Source organism: Nannobrachium achirus (genome assembly GCF_963921795.1).
Source record: "Nannobrachium achirus genome assembly, chromosome: 7".
Taxonomy (NCBI): Eukaryota; Metazoa; Chordata; class Actinopteri; order Myctophiformes; family Myctophidae; genus Nannobrachium; species Nannobrachium achirus.
Genome location: NC_137816.1, coordinates 27,382,624 through 27,399,451, shown reverse-complemented (window position 1 = coordinate 27,399,451; position 16,828 = coordinate 27,382,624). Strand labels below are relative to the sequence as shown.

The window sequence follows — 16,828 nt, the reverse complement described above, 5'->3', positions numbered from 1 at the left end:
TTACATTAATCACAACAGCAGGCATACATTTCAACATCAGCTTAGCTGACCCATATTATGTTCTCAAGATGTACTTTCTCCAATAGAGTTTGTGGTGAAGAGAATATATATTTTTAAACAATATAGCCTACAGTAGTTAATTGGCATATTGTTTTCAAATGATGGTTTCAACGATATTAAACAATCCCAAATCTACAAAAACAAATGTGCAAATGCATGAATTAATTAACACAGATGAACATATTAGCACTTCACTTCACACAATATTACAGTGGCTTGTATTAAGATATAAATTGGCTTACTCTAGCATTATTATTCAAAGTAGGATTTAAGTCCAGCTTTAATCATTTCTAGTGGGATTTCTATTTTGCAGGAAGGTCACAAAACCTCCCCAGCAGGTCCAGCACTTGTCAAAAAACCCATGAACACACACAGACACATGGTAAGCTTTTATATCTGCTATTTGTGCAACGTCCAGGGTAACTCAAGCTTTAAAATAACTGCCATTTCCACTTGGCCCCCAAATGGCCCCAGAAAACGACCACAAAACTGTGAAAAGTCATCACTTTTCATCACTAAACCATCGTTTTCTGGGGCCATTTGTAGCCCAAGGAATGTTTTTTTTTGTGCAAAACAAATGCTTGCAATGGATTCAGCATCATGACAAACCCCTATTTAGACCCCTCACATCTTACTTAAAGGTGTATTCAGTGATAATGAAAGTGGCCGGGGGTCATCTTGTCCCTTACTGGCCTTACAGCGTGGAAACTGGAAATGTTTCGTTTTTTATAGATTTTTTACACCATTATAATGTTCTCGTTTTGACAATTCAATCACTGAATATCGGTAGGCCTACGTCTCCAGCTTCAGGATATGTATGATACTGATTTACTACGAGACTGTGGCATTTCATGAGTTCAGTAGTTTACAATCTAGGCATTTAGCAGACGTTCTTAATTCAGAGCGACTGTGGTTTTCAAAACTTTTATTTTGACCATCATAACTAAACATCATAACATAACTAGAAATACTGTTCCTTCGAAACAGTGTGGGCTCGGTTCCAACCCAACAAATAGGATACTTTAAGGTACTGTAAGGTACAGTACCTTACAGTATTGTACTGTACCTTACTATACTGTACTGCACCTTACTGTACTGTACTGTACTGTACTGTACTGTACTGTAACTTACTGTACTTTACTGTACTCTACTGTACTGTACTTTACTGTATTCTACTGTAACTTACTGTACTTTACTGTACTCTACTGTACCTTACTGTACTGTACTCTACTGTACCTTACTGTACTGTACTGTACCTTACTGTACTATACTATACTGTACTCTACTGTACCGTACTGTACCTTACTGTACTGTACTCTACTGTACCTTACTATACTGTACTTTACTGTACTCTACTGTACTTTACTGTACTCCACTGTACCTTACTGTACTTTATTCTACTTTACTGTACTTTATTGTACTTTACTGTACTCTACTGTACCTTACTGTACTGTATTGTACTTTACTGTACCTTACTGTACTGTACTCTACTGTACCTTTCTGTACTGTACCTTTCTGTACCTTACTGTACTTTACTGTACTCTACTGAACCTTACTGTACTTTTACTGTACTCTACTGAACCTTACTGTACTGTACATATTATATGTGTTCTAGATCTACATTTTTGATTCTGTGTTTGGGAACCAGCAACTGTCAAATGGACTCCAACTGTAGTGGAGTATATTGAGTGCATATACTGTAGGCTAACAATCCCAGATCACATATGTCCTCCACTATGTCTATAACCAAGGCGTTCTTCTATGTGGCCACTCCAGACTGAGGAGTGGAGCATGGCTTTTATTGTGTTTGTGGATCTGACTTGGAAATGCATTGGTTTTGATATCTCCCTGACAACCAACAACAACCACTAATATGGCTGACTGTCCCTGCGGGCTCTAGGATATATGGCTATGGGATTTACATCCCATCGCCCGGACTTGATTCTTGATCACAGCTGTGTAATCAGTAGAGTGGAGAGGGACATTTATTTATAGTTTTAACTATAACTATAGTTTTATACATCACACAGCTTAGACATTTGGATCAAATCAGAGAGCAGACCTGTGTGAACGCAATGATATAGATAGCATATCTGAAGTGTGAACACTGCAGCCACAGCGCCTTAACATAAACATGGGTCTATTATCCTTCTCTCCACTCTGGGGACCCATTGGAAATGCATTGGGTGCTTAAAGTTAAACATTTTTATTTTTTTATATTTATACTACAAAACATTTCAAAACCAAAAATACAAGCACACTTGTCCTCAGTAAGCTGAACACATAAAAATTTGAATGGTGTTGAAAGGTGTAAGCGTTTAAGAGATGAATCGCGCCAAAGTTTTGAGGATACTGACTGACTGATAGATAAATAATGAAGATAACATACGTGTGCTCGCCTTCCAGGCGAGCCCACAACTACGGCCATACTCTACCCTGATTGGTCGAGGACTGCCTGGCCACCTCTGAAAACGGAATCTAGCTATGGGGCTTTTAAGCTGTGACATCATTTTGTAGGCAGAGGAGAACTCTGCCCCCAGAGCATTTTCTGTCCCTCGCTATTTCAACAGATCCGAGACCAAGAAAAATGAAAAATGTGTAAATAGTAAAAAGATTCACGGAAACTGGGGGCAGAAATTCTCCTCTGCCAACAAAATGATGTCATACTTAACAGCCATGGTCAGCCCACATTCTAGTGAGGAGAATGAATGGAAAATGTAACAATTATATTTTTATTTGAATGAAATACAATCACTGAATATACCTTTAAATACCCAGAATTTTCCTACTGTATAGAAAGTCGATGGGAGCCAAACTTGATTTGGCCGCTGTGGCGACCCCGAAGGTCACCGACTCGGGCGCCCTAGCTAAATCATTAGAGCATGCCCTTGGCTACATCTGTGCAAAATTTGGCGCTTTTAGACTGATTAGCACGAAATTACCATTCTATCTCCCTAAAGCCCCCGACTAGTTTTAGATGGTAACACTTTATCTGACAGGTTACATCAAACCTGAATATCGTTGGGCTGCCTCTAGATGGTGCTATTCTCTTTCTTTTTTTAAACTTAACTCAAAGTATGCAAACAAAGTGAGCCATAAATACAGCTGTTGAGAACAACTTAGTCATTGCAAATCAATTCTATTCTATTCATTTTAACCAATTTTACTTTCCTGGAATTCATTTCTTGTCAGCTCCTATTTGGGACAGAAGCATCTGAATCCTTCACTGGCAGTTTTATTATTTTAGACCATGAACTGATCAATCTTAAGGGACAAAGCTTATGTCTTCCAGGGACTACTAGATGCTCACTATTCGTTAACACGTTGTGAGGTTGTGAGCTTGAACCCCCCCCCCCCCCCCCCCCAATGGTCCATGTTCACGCTGAAGACACAAGAGAGAGGCTGTTGTAGATCCCATTGGTTACTGTGTGTCGCCAAAGAGATTTGGTGTAGAGGGAAAAAAGGAGGGGGCCAAGTACAGACCAGTGGGGGACCCAGTTCAATGAAATATATACAACAACAATGTATTGTTTTGTATGTATCAGTAATACATACCAGTAAGACTCCCTAATTGGGAGATAAGCGACCGTTGGTCGCTTATCTCCACAAATAGGCCAAAAGTTTGTTTTACCAATTATCAAGACATACGGGCAGTTGACAGTTTGCCATGGTTACTCATTGAAGTTGAATCTCCATATATGGAGATAACCTACGCATCACTGACCTCACCAGCCCATATTTGGGCATGAGCAACTTATGTCTCCATATATGGAGATATGATGACATCACACAGTCCTCAGCCGATGATGTGGCGTGATGTCATACAATACACAAACGAGCCCTACAGTATAAAGGGGCAATTCTTGCCAGGAAAGAAGCATTTGTTCGACTCAGACCTTATCGCCAGGGTTGGCTTATAGCAGCTGTCGGTAGGACCATATATGGATTCTGTTAGTGTGGATCTCCTAACAGGGCATCATCTGGGATACAATCCCTTTTATGCCCATATATGGAGATCCCTAACAGAATCCCTTTCATGCCCATATATGGAGATCCCTAACAGAATCCCTTTTATGCCCATATATGGAGATCCCTAACAGCATCCCTTTTATGCCCATATATGGAGATCACTAACAGCTAACATAATCCCTTTTATGCCCATATATGGAGATCCCTAACAGAATCCCTGTTATGCCCATATATGGAGATCCCTAACAGAATCCCTTTTATGCCCATATATGGAGATCCCTAACAGAATCCCTTTTATGCCCATATATGGAGATCCCTAACAGAATCCCTTTTATGCCCATATATGGAGATCCCTAACAGAATCCCTTGTATGCCCATATATGGAGATCCCTAACAGAATCCCTTTTATGCCCATATATGGAGATCCCTAACAGAATCCCTTTTATGCCCATATATTATGGAGAAATCCCTGCTCTGAGTATCTGACATCAGTGTGATGTCACCTGTTTATGCCCATATATGGAGATCCCTGCTCTGCGTATCTGGTTGCTATGGTAAACAGTTGGTTGCTAGGGTAAACAGTTGGTTGCTAGGGTAAAACCATGGTTGCTATGGTGGTTGCTAACGTACACTAACAGACCAGCAACAACAGACTGTTGCCACAGCAACGTACACAAAGGTTTGTGTACACATGTGGTGTGATTGCGACCGTCAGGGAGCAGTTTACTATGAAAACCTCCACCGGCCGTCCGTCGGTCGGTCACACGTCACACGTCACACCTTTGCCCTGCTCATATCTCCGCATCAGTATATAGGGCTTGTTCGGTCACACGTCACACGTCACACCTTTGCCCTGCTCATATCTCCGCATCAGTATATAGGGCTTGTTTGTTTATTGTATGACATCACGCCACATCATCAGCTGTGGACTCTGTGATGTCATCGTATCGCATCAGTATATAGGGCTTGTTTGTTTATTGTATGACATCACGCCACATCATCAGCTGTGGACTCTGTGATGTCATCGTATCTCCATATATGGCCATCTCCGTATATGGAGATATAAGTCGTCCATGCCCAAGTATGGGCTGGTGAGGTCAGACTTTGTGTGATGCGTAGGTTATCTCCATATATGAAGATTCAACATTCCAGGCAATGCTCTCTTCCCTGGTGAGAATTGCCCCTTTATATAGGGCTTGTTTGTGTATTGTATGACATCACGCCACATCATCAGCTGTGGACTCTGTGATGTCATCGTATCTCCATATATGGCCATCTCCGTATATGGAGATATAAGTCGTCCATGCCCAAGTATGGGCTGGTGAGGTCAGACTTTGTGTGATGCGTAGGTTATCTCCATATACATTCCAGGTGTAACTATGGCTACCCGTATGACGTGAGAGGTGGAGGTTGTGATATTTGTGGAGATAAGCGACCAACGGTCGCTTATCTCCCGATTAGGGAGTCTTACTGGTGATGTCATACTGATGCGGAGATATGAGCAGGGCAAAGGTGTGACGTATGACGTGCGACGGACGGACGGACGGACGGACGGACGGCCGGTGGAGGTTTTCATAGTAAACTGCTCCCTGACGGTCGCAACAAAACAATGCAAATATGCATTATTTGTCTTGGTGTGTTAAATAGCTCTATTCCCATATAATCATTGCTGGGGTGTTTGTTCAGAAATGGGAGTCTCCCTGTCTCTCCATCTTTATATGGATAGAAAATAAAATTGCAGGTAATCCAATCAGTAGAGAGAACTCATACAGGTTACAGGATAAACGTGTGAAATTGGAAGTGATGGGAACAAAGAAATGAACAGACAAAATTGTAATTGGAACACTATCAAATTGAAGTTGATAATTGGTTCTCTCTCCTGATTGCATTAAAGCAATTATTTCTCTTGACATAATTTTGTACTAACAGTACAGGTAGTACAGTCAAAGGTTATACTAAAAGAATAACACAAAATGCCCCATGCAGTGCTTGTTTCCATTGGTCCATTGTACTCAATTCATCAGTAATACATACAAATACAAATATACCAGTAAGACTCCCTAATCGGGGGATAAGCGACCGTCAGGTCTGATTTTTAGGTAACGTCTGTAGGACCATTAATGTTGTCTGCAAAAAGCAACCAACTATTCAAATAATATAGCTCTTTAAACTTTTAACAATACACCTTTTGTTTAATCTAAAAATATCGCTTTTAGCACCCATAAGTGGAGTGTGTGTGCGGGTTTCTTAGTTTTTCCACCAAGAGCAGGAAAGGTAAACTCCTCCTTCCAAAAGTCTCAGCAGAACTATTTCTCCATCTAAGCGAGGCATTAGGTTTCCAATCAGTCAAGGGAAATTGTAAATCTGTTCAAATTCCCCTGCTGGCAATGAACAGACTGGAAAAAGGGTTATGTATATTATAATAAATCTATGGACAGAAACTATATCAACTCTTCTGTAGGAATGAGACGTTACTAATGCTAGTAGAATTACAGAGCAGATACTGTTAATGGGATCACTGTTACGATTCCATTGTCAGATTTATAAACACTCTGAGTAAGATCTCACATGCTATGTTATGTCCCGGGACATGGCAGGCAGTGGTGAAAATGGAAAATACTTTTGTAAAGCCAGCAAATAAAGTACCACATACTGATAAGTAAAGCCAGTTTGAGGTTTGGAGCTGGTCTGGTCTACAATGAGTGAGGGTTGTATTTCTTTGAATGCTTTAATATGCCCTAATTTATTATATTTTATTTTTTATTTATCCTCTATTTATCCAGGATAAACCCAGATGAACTATCCGTTCCAGAGATATCAGATCCAAAATTCCAAAATCTAGCAATGGGTTCTTTAACAGTCACCTTTGATGTATTCAACAGTTCACTGGAAATAAACTGTACATTTGGAATATCACAAAACATGGAGGGAAAAATATTGTCTTATTTCTGACAACGGGAAATGGTGAACGTGTACTAAAAAAGGGACTAAATGTGTCACTCCAGCTCCATTTGTAGCCTTGGGGCTACATAAAGTGAAAAAAAAAGCACGGACCAAGAACAGAGCCGACCTTGGTCAACTAAGTTCTGTTTTCTACTATAGAGGGTTTAAGTGCTTAAGGTCACAAAGGGCCAGTGAGTTGATGATGTCATTCTGGTGGCCCTGGCCCTCTACAACTCCATTGAAGAAGAAGTGGGATCATCTGTCAAACGAAGCCTTTTAAAGAAGCCTGCATTGTTCAGGGTCTGAACCTTAAGCCATTACATAGGAGATTACACCATTCCATTGTAAGACGTGGCTCTACAGTCTGTGATCATATCTCAACCCCTTGCCACATTGAAGTCCAAAGAATAAAGACATTTATGGTGTGAATAAGGCTCATGTAGACTGTGACATTACTGACTGTGACACACTGTATGTGCCGTGTTCTGTAGAGGCCATTGTACTACAACCAAGCATGGTACTGACAGTCTGACCCTGACCTCACTGCAGCACCATACACAGGTCAATCAATACTGAATGCTGCTACGCACAAGACCTGAGTGTCACCGGACTGCGTGTGTTAGTGACATGTGGGACACACTAACATGATGTAGGACACAGTATGTAGAACAAAAATCATACGCTGTGTTATATATTTGTTCCACTTTTCTAGTGTTTACTGCAACATCTTTACGCGGTTACTTTATTGCTATTCTTTTTAATTTGTCTCGTCGAATTTATTTGTATTTCTATAGTGTAGCAGAGTGGCTCTGGGCCTCTGCCTGAAGACTATGAGGCTAATATCTCCCCCAGCCTGGGGGAATTAGCCTACCTCCTATAGGGCCTAGGCCATGCGGTATCTTGTGTTTAATGTTGAATATTCTTGCAGATACAGTAAGAATCAATTGGCACAAATGATTACAGCCAGACCCTGATTGTTGTGTGATGTCAGACATGCATAAACTGATGTATGTTCTACACTGCTTTCTAAGATCCATGATAACATGAGATAGTTTTGATGAATCCATATAGCCACAGTACGTCGTTATCAGCAAGGGGCAAAGTTCTTAGTTTGGTATTCATTAACAAAGCATTCCTGTGATCCTCATCCTATATTTATTATGAAATATTAAGGCAATATCTTCTCCCACCCAGCACAATTCACCAACAAAGTGTTCTATAGGCTATTTAGCCTATATTTATAATCTAACCAACACAGTAGGCTACTTGTAGTGTTCATTTAATCATTTATAACTCTGACTGTACAAATGGAATCAAATGATTCCAGATTAGTACGCTCTCAGAGTTAAATTAACACTCAGCATTTATTCAATGTACAGTCAGTGGTGTAACTAAGTACAGTTACTTGTACTGTACTGTACTATAAGTACTGTACTACAGTACAATTTTGAGGTATTTGTACTTTACTAAGTATTTTTACTTCTACTCATCGGATCCAAATATTGTACTTTTACTCCACTACAATTATTTTAACTTTAGAATATTTGTATACATTTGAAAACTTGAAATGGGACATTCATCTACATAATAGCCTACTTTCACTTTTGGTACTTTATTAAGTAAAATTTGTATGCCAATTTGTACTTTTACAAAAAAGAATTCCGGACTTTTACTTGTAACAGAGTATTTCTACATTGCAGTATTGATACTTTTACTTGAGTAAAGAAATGTCAGTACTTAAGTTGTCCACCACTGGTCCTGTCCTGTTTGAGTTTGACCGTTACGGGGATTTGGGGGTTAAAGGAGGACACTGGACCATAGAGTATATCACTGGACTTGCTAATTCCAATATCTGCCACAGCGTGGCGCTAATTCCTCCATACATGTGCCTCATGGTGGATCGCACTCAGACAAGGATCAGTTTACTGCTTTGTTGTTCTGCAGCTCAGACGCTCCGGAGAGTCCGTATCATTGGAGTCCAGCGCGCACACAACACAACCCCCTTCCACTCAACTTTTCTCCGCACATTTCGGCGTCAAACGTAAGTATTCTGCTAATTAATACGAACCCATTCAGCTAGTTAGGCATTAACTTACCGTTCTGCAAACAACGTGAAGCTGAATTGTTTCTTGAAACTTGTACCAAAGTGTTTTCTCTCTCTTGTGCGCGAGAAGTAAATTTTACGTTGATTAAATACCGTGTACTCATAGAGACAGAGTCTGGGGTTGATGACGAGCGATACTCGATGATAGTACGTGTATTTCCTAATCAATGTATGTATAATTTTGGGTTTGGCACTTTGGGAGCTGGTTTAAGACGCTGGTGGTGATGTGGCGCGTGTGTGAATGATTAGGAGGTGATAAACACCACACTGGAGAGACGAGATGATGATGGCAAATAAAAATACACGGTGGTGGAAAAAGTAGGCTACTCGCATTTGTACAAGTATCAATACTGCAGTGTAGAAATACTCTGTTACAAGTAAATGTCTGGAATTCAAAATGTACTTGAGAGACTTAAAAGTACAAAAGTATTGGTATCAAAATGTACTTAAAGTAGCTTACCAAAAGTAAAAGTACTCAAAAGTGCAGTTTTCAAATGTATAACTATAAAAGTCCTTTGAAAATAGCAGATCTGCTATTTTCAAGTGGCCGAAATGTAAGTGTTTAATGTGTGTTTTTTAAATAATAATCATCAATCTACAAAGTAACTAAAGTTTTCAAATAAATGTAGTAGAGTAAAAGTACAATATTGTCTCTGAGATGTAGTGGAGTAGAAGTAAAAGTATTGGAAATACTCCAGTAAAGTACAAATACCTAAAAATTGTATTTAAGTACAGTACTTAAGTGAATGTACTCAGTTACTTTCCACCACTGAAAATAACATTACATTAAACGGCTGCTCATAACTTGGTACACGAAATAGTGAGCTTAGTTTATATATTAGAGAATGTCAATCACTACTATCAGATGTAGTCTGTCCCACTGCAGTTTCATTAACTTTCAAACTTGGTCATTCTCAAAAAAAAGTTTAAGTCACAGAGAGAGAGGGCTGCAGCTTCAACCTACAGCTTCAACCTACCTATTATATCACAACCTACTTGGATACATATTTATATTTAGGCTAGCTATACTCTTCCATATCAGTATTGATTGAGCTGGATAGCTTTTTAAAAGCCCCCATGACCTGACCTGCTGTCATGTCATGTTTGTAACAGTTGGTAATGATATGTATGTGGGTCAGTGTTGTGTTGGTCACCAGTGAGTGAGGACAGATAATATCAGCCCTGGAGGGGCCATAGAGCAGTACCAATACCACAATGTGAAAAATACTGTTATAAGTGAAAGTACAAAAATTAAAACAAAAAAAAGTACAAAAGTATTGGCTTCAAAATATACTAAAAGTAAAGAGTAGTCATTATTCAGAATGCCCAATTTAACAGGTTACCAATGTATGAAATGTATACAAAATTGACAATAACAGTAACTACAAGCTATTTTCAAATAGCCACATAAGTGGTTAATGTATGTTTTGTGATAATAATCCAAATCTACAAAGTAACGAGTAACTAAAGTTTTCAAATAATTGACATGCAGTAAAAAGCACCACATTTGCCTCTGAGATGTGAAATCATGAAGTAGAAATGCCTGAAAAGTGTACTCGAGTGCAATACTTTAAATGTACTTAGTTACTTTACACCTCTGGTCGTATATGAGTTGCGTCTCCCAAAGGAGAGCATCCTGTGTCTGTCTCTCTTCTGCTTTAGGTGGATCTTTTCTTGTAAATCTTTTCAGCATGGTTGGCTTTCCTCCAAACTGCAGGGCTCTGGCTGACCTAAATCACCTTTCCATACACACTGGGGGTAGAGAGAGAGAAAAAAAAAGTGTTCTTCTGCTGAATGAACAGCTGGTGGTGGTTAGTTTTCTGGTCTGGTCACAGACTAGACAGACACATAGAATATTTATGTTACACGTTTTGTTGTGAAAAGTTATTAGTCTTTTCAGATTGCCCCATATGACGTTAACCCATGAAAACCTGTGTCTGATTCTACGAATCATCTCTGTCTGGAAAACTGGCCAGCCTTTGGTGAAAATAGCAGATGTACAGGCTCACCACGGCTTTCAACACACAACCTGTAGATACAAGCTTGTAGATAAGATATTAAAGGCAAGAGATTAGGTGTACAGGGGGAAAAGGAGACCAAATGAGGACCTTGAGGACCACAGTCAGTATTATGGTCTCAGAATTGGTTAAATCTGTTTTTTACCGGTTGGTTTGGCTTTTTTGTACACATCAGATTTACTTAATTGTTTCAGCCACTTAGATCCTTACCTATATAGAGTACAGTAGCATTTTACTGCACATACAGTACATGTTTGAACATGCAGCAATTGTTATGCAATCATGTGAAAGGTGGAGGTTTCGTACCACTTGATCCCTAGCGTCCCTATTCGGAGCCAACATTTGGTGAACTGAAAATAGTCGATCTACAAGCCGGTGTCGTGTTGCGACATCTTGTGAGCTAGTAGGAGTTACTATCGGAGCAATCCATGAAGGACCCTGGTCAAATAAATATAAAGGGTTTAAGTGGTTAAGAGGATAAGTAATAGTTCATTTGAATACATTTATTTTATGCAAGTAAGCTGATTTAGAGGTTTAGAGGACTGTACATTTTTATTCAATCCGTTATACATTTTTGATTTATTACTCAAAGCTGCTTAGATTACTCACAGTAGGCCTGGCCTACAGCAGGCAGTGCAGAAACGTGAGAACGTAACCTGTTTATCCTGTTCAATGGAATTACCCTGCAGGTAATTATAGGCCTAATAGGGTTACAACCACAAACTCAAAACCCTGCTCTTAGTGCAAATAGCCGTTTTGTCATGATTTTGTTTACCTCTATGATTTACCTTTTCCACAAACTTGTAAGGTCTCAGATTGTGCGATAGTTAAGACTTATGTTTGTTTACTAGGATTGTGCGTTAGATAATGCTTCTGTTTATTTACAAGGCTCATGTTGAGTGTATAATGTGTGTGTGTGTGTGTGTGTGTGTGGGGTGGGTCATTGGGTTCGGGATGACCGATGGTAGACTCTGACCAAGGTCTTGTTGTGGGTCACACTCCCCCTCTGCTAGAAGGCGGACAAAGAAATCTGTGAGCTTTTTCTTACTCTGATGAGTGTCAGATTTAGTTGTCCGGGAGGACATTGAATGAATAATGGTGTGACGTGGTGTCACTTCATGACGAGCACAGACAAGTCCATTGCTCACTCTCCCCGAGCCACAACTTTGATCTACTAGCTCATGTTCCTATGTTCCCCTGCTTACTGCGGAGCGTAGAATGACCCTCCATGTGCAAAATACATTTAAGTCTTCTAAAAATCTGTTAAAATGTGTCTAAGGTCTCCCTCACCATTACAAAAAATGAAGGTTGTGGTTGTTGTTGAGCGAGAGGGAATTGTATGGCTGGTGTATTACTCGTGGGTCAAGTTTCTCCTTTTGTTGCTGCTGAGAAAATTGTGTCTGAAAGCAGCCATTGTTTTGGTGGAAGACTCCAATTGGGGCCCTGGTGTTCGGGGGGCAGCAGTTGAGGGGTGTCTGTTGAGTGGTCTGTCGTCGGGTGGGGAAAGTGGGAGTACTTGTCAGTCAAGTTGCGTGTGGATGTAAACGTCTGGTAGCTTAATTTATACTTCCAACACACAGGGGTGTCGCTTGCCATCGAGGACAGATCTACGAGCTGCAACGTACAAGGGAACAGATAGATAAGCTAACAACGTGAGAACAGATCTACAGTCTACCAACATATCATCACATTGTGTCTTTACATGTCTGGGCTGGACCAGCTGAATGCTGATGAAGTTCCCTCCCCACCATGTGGGGCTCTGGTGGGACACAACAACATTTAGATCACATTCACATACTGAAGGAGGACATGAATAGAACAGATACATATATTTCTCAAAACAATAAAAAAAAAACACAGAGGCCAGGCATTGTCAGATTTAATTTGAAGCCATTTGATGGATAAGTAAAGTGGTTGTTGTCATAGTGTGAGTTATGAAAACAAAAGGCTTTATTGTTGTCTTGTTGTGTTCCCCCGCACTCCTCCAGAGTCTTGGGAGAAAAACACAGATTTTAAAGGGGCAGTTCACCCAAAATACTGTGTGTGTGACTGTGTGTTTGTATTAATTGGTGTGGTTGCGACTGCAGGGCATCCATCTTTCCAGCTTTTTAGATAAACTTTATTTTGCTGCGCTACTCCTCCCTCAGTTTTGGTAGCACACACTTTGGCCATCTGTCAAATCAACCGGCTTCATTGGGAATCGATTCCTTGCATTTTGCTAAGAGATACGTTATACTGTGTATATATAGTTTAATTTATATAAATGTATTAGTGAATACATTTTCTCCATTGACTTTAATGACATTTTTAACTTTTTCCCAAATATGGAGATGACTGACATCACAGATGTTTTGACATCATAGACCACATGAGACTGACCATATATGGGCATTCCACAATATGGTCTTTATATTGAACAGATCTGGTTAAAAGGGACAAGGACTGACAGAGATCTCCATATATGGCCATTAAATTAGTGAATACATTTTCCCCATTGACTTGAATGGGGAAAATTCAAATTGACAAAATTCATTTGCAAGTGTGACTTGCGTCACAGCAACCACACTTGCAATTTCCAATTGCATCTTTCTATTTATCCAATACGGTACTGTCTGATAATAAAATCCACACATTTTTCTCAAAAAGGAAATTATTATTCTCAACTTCTAAGCTATGAGCTACTTTGTGTGGAGTACAGTGGAGGATAGTTTGCCCCAATAAATGGACTTCAGTTGCATTTAATTTGTTTGTACTGCTCATAGTGCCAAAACTATTACATTTGTAAAAAACGTCTATTCATAAATCATGAGCCAGTTGATCACTATTAATTTTTTTTCAAGAGGTAGAGTGACTGCTTGGTAATCGGAAGGTTCCTGGTTCGATCCCCAGCTCCTCCTTAAAGTGTCTTTGAGCAAGGCACTGAACCCCAGCTATCCCCAGGGAGCACTGTTAGTTAGGACAGTGGTATTGGTTCTCAGGGACCCTCAGGTTTACTTGCTCTGTAACTTTGAATACATACAAATGTAACCCATTTGGTACCATATGCAGATTTTGCACCTTGAAATTAGAAAGTTTGAGAACCAAAAAGCAACAATGACTAAAAGCACACCAGAAAACTAATCACCAACAAAAACGATGTTGGTGATTCCCACATAATCACAAGTTACCAGAAACTGTTGTGCTGTTGACCTGATGATTGTCAGAACTTTTGTAATTGCAGATCCAAACACTAACGTAGTTTAGACGCAGTCTAACTTTTAGAATAACTTCAGTATTGATAAGAGATCATCCCGTGCTGAGCAAGCAGTGACAGGCATTTTCAGACATCACATTCTATGATGTCACTCTGGAGCCTGATAAATATGATGTGCTTTGTGACACAGAGATAAGCAGAAGTTGGTCCCATTTTCACTCTCTCTCTCTCTCTCTCTCTCTCTCTCTCTCTCTCTCTCTCTCTCTCTCTCTCTCTCTCTCTCTCTCTCTCTCTCTTTATTGGCTAGAGAAAACGTACGTTTACATTGCCAAAGCAGAAGTGTACACAATACAATACAATTGGAACTAAATATGTACAGGTGAAAAGAGTTTTCATGAATCAAGGTTATGTGCAGGCAGAGCAGGGATATATACAATGGTTTTTAAGGTGGTGTTGGGTTCCATTTGATATCCTGGGTATCCTCCACCCAGCAGGTATGGGAGTTTTTCATCATTAGTCATGTTTTCAAACTCCTTGGGTGGTTATGATCGGTGCAAACACACACACACACACACACACACACACACACACACACACACACACACACACACACACACACACACACACACACACACACACACACACACACACACACACACACACACACAGAGCGATAGAAACCTGCCCTTTTTGCTTTTTTGAGGCCTGATGCGTCACTTGGTGCAAATAGACAGTCAGTTGTGCCTGGTACAGCCATGGGCTGTATGTTTAGAAGAATGTTGTGTTAGTTGAAGCATCATAATGAAACCAGTACAGCCATGGGGTGTAAGTTTAGTGGAATGGCTAGTTGAAGCATCATAATGAAACCAGAAGTGAAATATGATGTGAGCTTTGATCCTGCTTTTTAGTATGTCTGAAAAGCACATTTGGTGATATTGTTGAAACGGAACAGATCGGTCTTTGGTAAACAACGATTGCGTGACATGATTGTGAGGTTATGAGCTTGTACAGTAGATTGACTATTTGCTACTTTTGTTGTGACACTGTTGTGTAAGATAAAATAGGGCTTACGAGGTAATCAATAGTAATCATTCATCTCTAAGAAAATAATCAATAGCTGCTGGCCTGCAGCAGTTACACCAACATTGCTTTTGAGAAGTAGTGTTGATTTTATTGGCAAAGACTATAAAGTTAGCAATAAGCAGTGATAGACTGCCGTATTGTACTGTGTTATTTCATGACAGCACACTGTGTGTTGTCACTCCATATGAGGCTGCTTTCATTTGCACTCCAATTCTTGATTCCATTATGTTTTAAAACGTGAGACACTTTCTGATGGGAAGCTTTTGTTGGCCGTATATACAACACATCACAGTTACTATTTTCGTCTGTTTTACAATTTCTTTGAGAGAGTGATGCAGTTCGGTGGAAGCCCACATTTGATTAACACAATTATTCAATAAAGTATATTAAAATAAGTACTATATAGTAAAAACTAGGTATTGCACACACACTAGATGTTAGCCTAAGCTTACAGCAGTGCAGGGGTTCTCAAAGTGGGTCCGGGGACCCTGGGGGCTCCTTGAGGGGGTTCTAAATCGACCCTTACATGTCTAACTCTGAGTATATACAAATGGAACCAAATGGACCATTACTGCTCTGCTTGGTTACATTTGTATACACTCAGAGTTATGGGGGTCGTCCCTGAAATAAATAAATAAATACAAAAAAAAAAAAGTTTGAGAACCACTTGGCTCCCGTACTGTATATGACATATTGTGCCATAGCCCAAGCAGGACAGATCAACCCCAGGATTAAGTATTACAATGAGTGCATTTAACAATCCTAGCCCCATATGTTTATAGGTTAATTTAGGAGAGCTGATTAAAGACTAGTGCTTGACATTAAAATGTCAAGCATTACACTGTAGGAACTGTAATGTCTGCTAAATGCATTTCAAGCTTAATCTCAAGACTGCAACAGTGAGGTGACCTGGTCTTATGGTGAGATTCTGGCTGTTCTGTTTATACTCGATAATACTTTCCAGCTGTCCAGAATCACTGCCTAGAACCCCCTCAACACACACACCACACACCACACACACACACACACACACACACACACACACACACACACACACACACACACACACACACACACACACACACACACACACACACACAATATCTCTGTGTACACACACACACACACACACACACACACACACACACAATATCTCTGTGTACACACACACACACACACACACACACACACACACACACACACACACACGATCTCTCTGTATACACACACACACTCACACACTCTCACACACACCATCTCTCTCTCTCTCTTGGTCCGAAAAAAACAAACAAACTTGCACAACTACTGTTGTGACAGTAACCCATTTACAGCAGGAATATGGGTCAGCTCAGCTGCCCACTGTTTTCTGGCTCAGCACCCACTCCAGCCCCTCCCCTCTGTATTTCACCCAGATCTCCATAGATTTATTGGAGATTGAGTGAGTTACTGTGTTTTGAT

General features: G+C 40.0%; 1 protein-coding gene across 1 annotated transcript in view; it reads left to right on the top strand.

The window, feature by feature from the left end:
• Positions 1 to 8,898: 8,898 nt before the first annotated feature.
• The window catches only part of LOC308288140 (CD82 antigen-like), a 35,316-nt gene continuing 27,386 nt past the window's right edge, over positions 8,899 to 16,828 (top strand). The window contains exon 1 of the mRNA XM_080729489.1: positions 8,899 to 9,013. The gene's annotated coding sequence lies outside the window, so the exon portion shown is untranslated. The remainder of the gene's footprint in view (positions 9,014 to 16,828) is intronic.